An 8,106-nucleotide genomic window follows, 5' to 3' on the forward strand; every position below is an offset into this window, starting at 1 on the left:
CATTGAGGAAGATATATTTCTAAAGGTGAACAAGATGGTTTTTGTTTTTCAGGAGAGCAATACAAAGTCAAGGAAGATTTTATTTATGATGGAAATAGAGTATGTTTGAATGCTGCTAGGAAAAATAAAATGCCTGATGGTGCCAGAAACTTAGAGGATAGTTTCAAGACTGAAGTCATGGAATGAACCATAGAAGTATAACTGCAAATCTGATTTGATTAGATTAACATCAAAGCCAGGTTGATTTGTAAGAGGGAGAAAGAAAGACTACATGAGCCAAACTTTAGAAAGGATGATATATTTAGATTAAAAAAAATAATCTTTTCATGTTCCTATTTTTTTAATGGTATTGGAATCAACAACTTCAACAAAGCATTATGCTAAGTATTTGAGAAGGAAAGTATAAAATAGAGACCTGAGAGATATGGAAAATAAATTTCTCAGGAAAATGTAGTAGGAAATCTTGATAATAATGAATGTTTTCAATCATGAATATAAAGTAGTGAGATTGCTCACCATAGATACGTAATTTTCTTTAGCCATGGTTAGCTACTGGTTGTAAGTGAGGAGTATGCCAATATGTTGAATTTAATCAATGTTGGGATTTACAAGAAGGGAGTTGAAGTTTTAGGAAAGGAGACTTATTGGTATTCTATTTCTTCTGTAAAATCTTGCCACAAATTTACCAACTTAAAATAACATCTAGTTATTATCTAACAATTTTGTAGGACTGAAGTCCAGAATTTTCCAAGGGATGCTTTGTTTAGTGTCTCACAAGGCCACTAAAAATGATGTCTAGTCTGGGCTCTTATCTGGATGCTCTGGAGTCTCATTCAAGTTGTAGGGAAAATTCAGTTCTTGGAGGTTATAAGACTGATGTACTCATTTCTTCATTGTCAGCCAGGTGTCATTCTCAATGTTTAGAGTCAATCTGCATTTCAAAGTTTGTGATGCCAGAAACTTGTGGCATGGAAGTTGCTACCCAGAAATGGAGCATGGCAAAGGAACTGCTGAGGAAGAGAAGAATAAGATAGGAGGCTTGTGTGTGAGGTCACTCAGAAGCATGTTGGAGAGTCTCTGGGTCAGAACTTTGAAGGGCAGCAGTACTTTGGGGTCTTATAACTACAAGGTTCCATCTTATCCAAGGGTAACAGTTTTTGGGTGAGGTTTTTTGGGATGTGCAAATTAAGTAGGCTCTAAATGCCTAAAATCTGCTTGTTTTGGCTATTTTAGAAATAATTGGATGTATAAAAAAATTAAGTTCTGCTTTAGCAGATTTTTAACTAATTCTCGGGTTCTATTATAAACTCAGTTATATGTTATTTCACAATGCTTGAGTTAGGGGCCAGTGATAAAGCATTTTTAAGACTTAGAATTCTTTCAACACACAAGCTAGAATTTTAAGGAGCATTTGCAGCTTCATGGGGGGATTTTAGCCAAATCTATAACTTTAGGCCCCTTATCCATGTTATTTTAAATGTTACTTGTGAAGGCGATGAGATGTATTAGAATTTCTATAATAAAAGAAATTTAGTTTTCTAAATTATACAGTTAGCATCCACTAGTTAGTAGTGGTTTTAAGCACAAGTCATACCATGGAACTTAAAGTTGAAATGGTTATCATCTTTATCACTTTTTAAAACTCAAGATAGCTATGATAGACCATAATCCTTCAGTGCCTTGAATTAGCCAGCACTGTTGTATATTTATTGCTGTTATAAATATTGTTGTATATTTATCATATCTATATGATAGAAAAGGGATAGTTTCAGGATTTAACAATCAAGAAAGAAGCATATTCTAGCAAAACTGGGCTAATGTTAATAGTTAAGCACATGCAATGGTGAAAAATTGAAAGCATTTAGTCTAAAATCAGGAACAAGAAAAGGGTACCGACTCTTGTTACTACTATTAATTGTAGTTTTAAAGTCCTAACCACAGCAATCAGAGAAGAAAAGCAAATAAAAAGAATCTGTATAGGAAAATAAAATGTAGAACTCCCAGTGTACCCTAAAGATGTCCCCAGAAAATGACTAGAGAAAATCAGTTAAGAATAGTAAAGATGCATGGTATAAAATTAATACACAGAAGCGACTTGCACTGTCATACACCAACAATGAAAAATCAGAAAATTAAAGAAACAATCCCATTCACCATTGCAATGGAAATAATAAAATACTTAAAAAGAAATTAACCTAAAGAAACAAAAGGCCTGTACAAAAAACTATAAAACACTAATGAAAGAAATCAAAGATTAAAAAAAAAAAATCAAAGATGACACAAATAGATGGAGAAATACACCATGTTATTGGATTAGAAGAATGGATATAGTGGAAATGAGTATACTACCCAAAGGAATCTGTAGATTCAACAAAATCCCAATCAAAATACTAATAGTATTTTTCACAGAATTAGAACAAATAACTTCACAATTAGCATGGAGAAACAAAAGAATTCAAATAGCCAAAATAATACTAAGGAAGAAAAATTGAACTGGAGGAATCAACCTTCCTGACTTCAGACTATACTACAAAGTTGCAGTTGTCAAGACAGTATGGTATTGGCACAAAGACAGAAATATAGATGAATGGAAAAAAAAACAAAGTCCAGAGATAAGTCCATGATCCTGTGAACACCTTATCTTTGACAAAGGAGCAAAAATATAAATGGAGTGAAGACAGTCTCTTCAACAAGTGTTGCTGGGTAAACTGGTCATCTACATGTAAAAGAATGAAACTAGAACACTTTCTAACACCATACACAAAAATAAACTCAAAATGGATTAAAGACCTAAATGTAAGACCAGAACCTATAAAACTCTTAGAGGAAAACATAGGCATAACACTCTCCTACATAAATCACAGCAAAATCCTCTATGACCCAACTTACAGACTAATGGAAATAAAAACAAAATAAACAAATGGGACATAATTAAACTTAAAAGTTTTGCACCATGAAGGAAACTATAAGCAAGGTGAAAAGGCAGCCTTCAGAATCAGAGAAAATAATAGCAAAAGAAGCAACTGACAAAGAATTAAGCTCCAAAATATACAAGCAGCTCATGCAACTCAATAACAGAAAAAAATGAACAATCTGATCAAAAAGTGGGCAAAAGACCTAAACAAACTTTTTTTTTTTTTTTTTTTTTTGCCCCAAAGAAGACACAGATGGCTAATAAACACATGAGAAAATGCTCAGTATCACTCATTATTGGGCTTCCCTGGTGGCTCAGAGGTTAAAGCATCTGCCTCCAATGCAGGAGACCCAGATTCGATCCCTGGGTTGGGAAGATCCCCTGGAGAAGGAAACCACAATGAGGTATCATCTCTCACCAGTCAAGATGGTCATCATCAAAACGGTCTACAGATAATAATTGCTGGAGAGTGGGGAGAAAAGGGAACCCTCTTACACTGTTACTGGGAGTAAAAACTGGTACAGTTACTATGGACAACAGTGTGGAGATGCCTTAGAAAACTGGGAATAGAACTGCCATATGACCCAGCAATCCCACTACTGGGCATACACCCCAAGGAAACCAGAAATGAAAGAGACATATGTATCCAATGTTCATTGCAGCTCTATTTATAACAGCTAGTACATGGAAGCAACTTAGATGTCCATCAGCAGATGAATGGATAAAGAAGTTGTAAATATACACAGTGGAATATTACTCAGCTATAAAAAGGAATGCATTTGAGTCAGATCTAGTGAGGTGGATGAACCTGGAGCCTATTATACAGAGTGAAGTAAGTTAGAAACAGAAAGACAAATACTGTTATCAATGCATATATATGGAATTTAGAAAGACAATAACGAAGCACCAAAGGAGACACAGCTAAAAAAAAACAGACTTTTTAGACTCAGTGGGAGAAAGTGAGGATCAGTCAGTTTGTAGGATGATTTAAAAGAATAGCACTGAAACATGTACCTTACCATATGAAAATAGATGACCAGTGCAAGTTCCATGTATGAAGAAGGGCACACAAAGCCGGTGCTCTGGGGAAAACCAGAAGGATAGGTTGGGAAAGGAGGTGGGAGGGAGGTTCAGGATGGGGGGACACATGTATACCCATGGCCGATTCATGTTGATGGCAAAGACCATCACAATATTTTAATTATCCTTCAATTGAAATAAATAAATAAATTTTAAAAATAGTTAACTTTTTAATTAATCTTCCTTCCAATGCAGTCAGTTCCTGGACAGGGCATGAAGGCAGGATTGGGAGGAAGACAGTGAGAAGAAGATAGTTCCTCATTTATATAAAATTAGTTTAAGTTGATATGAGGATTAAGTCATATACGAAGCCATTAAGGTTACAATCAGCAATTTTAATTACATCTTAAAAGTGTCTTTTGCTATATAAGTCAGTGCAATCCCATAAGTAATTGGAAGTGACTTTTATAGGGGCAAATATATTGTCTACCTCAGAAAGTAACTGTGACTGTGGGCCCAGAAATATCATCAGTAAACGTAACAAAAATATAATTCATTACACATGCAATGCCTTTAGGTTGAAATATTATAATATTTTCATTTTTCATGTCTTTCATGTGAGAAATCTGGTGATAAATCTGGTAATTTATAAATTCCTTAAATGTTAGTCAAATTAACAAATGAAATAAGATATGTATTAAAGATTTTACCTAAATTAGCTTTCTTTAGGTAAGGTCAGTTATGCCAATTTTTTCACAGCAGGCAGATGCTTGTTGTTGTTGTTTAGTTGCAAAGTTATGTTCAGCTCTTCATGATCCCATGGACTGCAGCACAGCAGGTTTCTCTGTCCTTCATTATCTCCCAGAGTTTCCTCAGACTCAAGTCCATTGAGTCAGTGATATTATCCAATAATCTCATTCTTTCCCTGTGTCAGGGTTTTTCCAGTGAGTTAGCTCTTCTCATCAGGTTGACAAAGTATTGGAGCTTCAGCTTAAGCATCAGTCATTCCAATGAATATTCAGAGTTGATTTCCTTTAGGATTGGTTGGTTTGGTCTCCCCACATCAAGGGGAATCTGAAGAGTCTTCTCCAACAGCACAATTCAAAAGCATGAATTCTTCAGTGCTCAACCTTCTTTATGGTCCGTATCTCATATGTATACATGACTACTGGAAAAGCCATAGCTTTAACTGTAAGGACATTTGTCAGCAAAGTGACATCTCTCCTTTTTAAATCACTGTCTAAATTTGTCATAGCTTTCCTTCCAAGGAGCAAGTGTATTTTAATGTCATGGCTGCAGTCATCACCTGCAGTGATTTTGGAGCCCAAGAAAATAAATTCTGTCACTGTTTCCACTTTTCCCCTACCTATTTGCCTTGAAGTGATGGGACCAGATATAATGATCTTAATATTTTAAATGTTGAGTTTTAAGCCAGCCTTTTCACTCGACTCTTTCATCCTCATAAAGAGGCTGTTTAGTTCATATTCCCATTTTGCCATTAGAGTGTTGGCTACATATCTGAGATTGTTTATATTTTCCCCACAATCTTTTTTTCTTAGTTAATTTATTTTATAATTAAAGGATAATTGCTTTACAGAATTTTGTTGTTTTCTGTCAAATGTCTACAAGAGTCAGATCATAAGTATACCCATGTCCTGGCAATCTTGATTCCAGCTTGTGATTCATCCAGCCTGACATTTCATGTGATATGTTCTGAATATGAAGGGGCTTCCTAGGTGGCTCAGTGGTAAACAATCCAGCATGACAATATACAGCCTTGACATACTCTTTTCCCAATTTTGAATTGGTCTGTTGTTTCATGTCCAGTTCTAACTGTTGCTTCTTGATCCACATGTTGGTTTCACAGGAGACAGGCAAGGTGGTCTGGTATTCCCATCTCTTTAAGAATTTTCCACAGTTTGTTGTGAGCCACACAGTCAAAGGCTTTTGCATAATAAATGAAGCAGGATTTCCTTAGCTTTCTCTATGATCCAAGTAGTTCAGTTCAGTCGCACAGTCTGGTCCAACTCTTTGAAACCCCATGGACTGCAGCACACCAGACCTCCCTGTCCACCACCAACTCCTGGAGTTTACTCAAACTCATGTCCATTGAGTTGGTGATGTCATCCAACCATCTCATCCTCTGTTGTCCCTTTCTCCTCCCACCTTCAATCTGTCCCAGCCTCAGGGTCTTTTCCAAAGAGTCATCTCTTCGCATCAGGTGGCCAAAGTATTGGAGTTTCAGCTTCATCATCAGTCCTTCCAAAGAATATTCAGGACTGATTACCTTTAAGATGGACTGGTTGGATCTCCTTGCTGTCCAAGGAACTCTCAAGAGTCTTCTCCAACACCACAGTTCAAAAGCATCAACTCTTCCGTGCGCCAATGATCCAACGAATGCTGGCAATTTGATCTCTGGCTCCTATGCTTTTTCAAATGCTAAGAGGTGTAATTTTTGTGATTATGTAACCCATTTGGGCTTCCCATATATTTTTTTTTCATATATTTGTTATTTGTTTCATGAAACTTCAAAAGAAAAACCTAAATAGTATACATTTAAAATGTTGTCTCTAGTCTTGTGATGATGATCCTAATTGTCAACTTGACTGGCTATGAGTTGCTCAGACATTAGGTAAGACACTATTTCTGGGAATGTCTGTGAAGATATTTGAGGAAGAGATTAGCATTTGAATTGGTAGACTGAGTAATGAAGATTCCCTCACTAATGTGGGTGGGCATCTTCCAATTCACTCAAGGCCCAAAGAGAACAAAAAGACAGAGGAAGGGAAGGACATTTGTTCTCTCAGATTGAACTGGGATATCCATCTTTTCCTGCCCTTGGACTGATGCTACTGGTTCTCAGATCTTTGAACTCAGACAGACACTTACCCTGTTGTTTCTCCTGTTTCTATCTTTTGGATGTGGACTGGTACTATGCCATTGGCTTTGCTGGGCCACCAGCTTTTGGAGAGAGGATCATGAAATTTCTCAGCCTCCAAGATCACATGAGCCAATTCTTCTTGACGAATGAATATTTTCCTGTATTTATTCATATATCTTCTATTGGTTTGTTCTTTTGGAAATCTCTCCTACATACTTGTTATAAAATAGAAAAATGAGATGCGAGTGACGTTAAAAAATTGCTTCCTCTCTTAGAAACTATAAGATATTTTCTCAGCCAATGACTTCTTTTTATACTTACAGGAGATTAGAACTCCTTTCAATATTTCCTGGTTCTAAAGTGAGGAAATTTCACAGGAAATAAAAATAAATAGCATTTTTATTTTAAAATTTAATTGCAAATATATTCATTGGAAAAGATCTTGATGCTGGGAAAGATTGAAGGCAGGAAGAGAAGGGGATGACAGAGGATGAGATGGTTGGATGACATCATGGACTTGATGGACATGAGTTTGAGCAAGCTCCAGGAGTTGGTGATTGTCAGGGAAGCCTGGTGTGCTGCAGCCTACGGAGTCACACAGAGTTAGACAGGACTGAGAGACTGAACTGACAAATATATTAGCAATATCATATTTTTATCAACTCAGTAGATCAACAATAAAATAAAAATTTGGATTTTTTTTTAGAAAGGTTATGACAAGATTCTAGTCATTTCTTATGTTAGTAGCGAGAATCCTTGTGTGTTGCTCAGCTTTTAATATCTACATACTTAATGTATCTTACTTTGCCTCATCAGTCTTGCAGTGCTCTTTGCAGGAAGATCTGATCCATGATAATTCAGACATGAGATCATCTCCTGCACACAAAGTTTGATATTTCTGTTGTGACTTGTACTAGCTGACCATGAAATTTTTTTAGCTCAGAAGCACCTTATTGGTACTACTCTGGCACACAGGAAAACTCATGCTTTTATTACATTTTTAAATCACACAAATATGATTTAAGTTTTTCATTTAGAGTATTATATTAATTGCAGAGTAATAGTTAAGGTGTTTTAGATGCTTAATGCATCTTCTTGCTTTTTGTTTTTTAAATTTATTTATTTTTAGTAGAAAGATAATTACAGTAATGTGTTGGTTTCTGCCAAACATCAACATGTATTAGATATAGGTATACATATGCCCCCTCCTTCTTGAACCAACCTCCCATCTCTCTTCCCATTTTTACCCCTCTAGGTTGTTGTACAGAGTCCCTACAGCCTATTACACATA

At 35.9% G+C, this 8,106-nt stretch overlaps 1 non-coding gene across 1 annotated transcript; it reads left to right on the top strand.

Moving 5' to 3' along the window:
* Window positions 1-3,217: 3,217 nt before the first annotated feature.
* On the top strand, window positions 3,218-3,289 carry TRNAW-CCA (transfer RNA tryptophan (anticodon CCA)). Its single transcript has one exon. It is a non-coding gene; the product is annotated as a tRNA-Trp (tRNA).
* The last annotated feature ends 4,817 nt before the right edge of the window (window positions 3,290-8,106 follow it).

Source organism: Dama dama, chromosome 30 (genome assembly GCF_033118175.1).
Source record: "Dama dama isolate Ldn47 chromosome 30, ASM3311817v1, whole genome shotgun sequence".
In the NCBI taxonomy this organism is placed as follows: domain Eukaryota; kingdom Metazoa; phylum Chordata; class Mammalia; order Artiodactyla; family Cervidae; genus Dama; species Dama dama.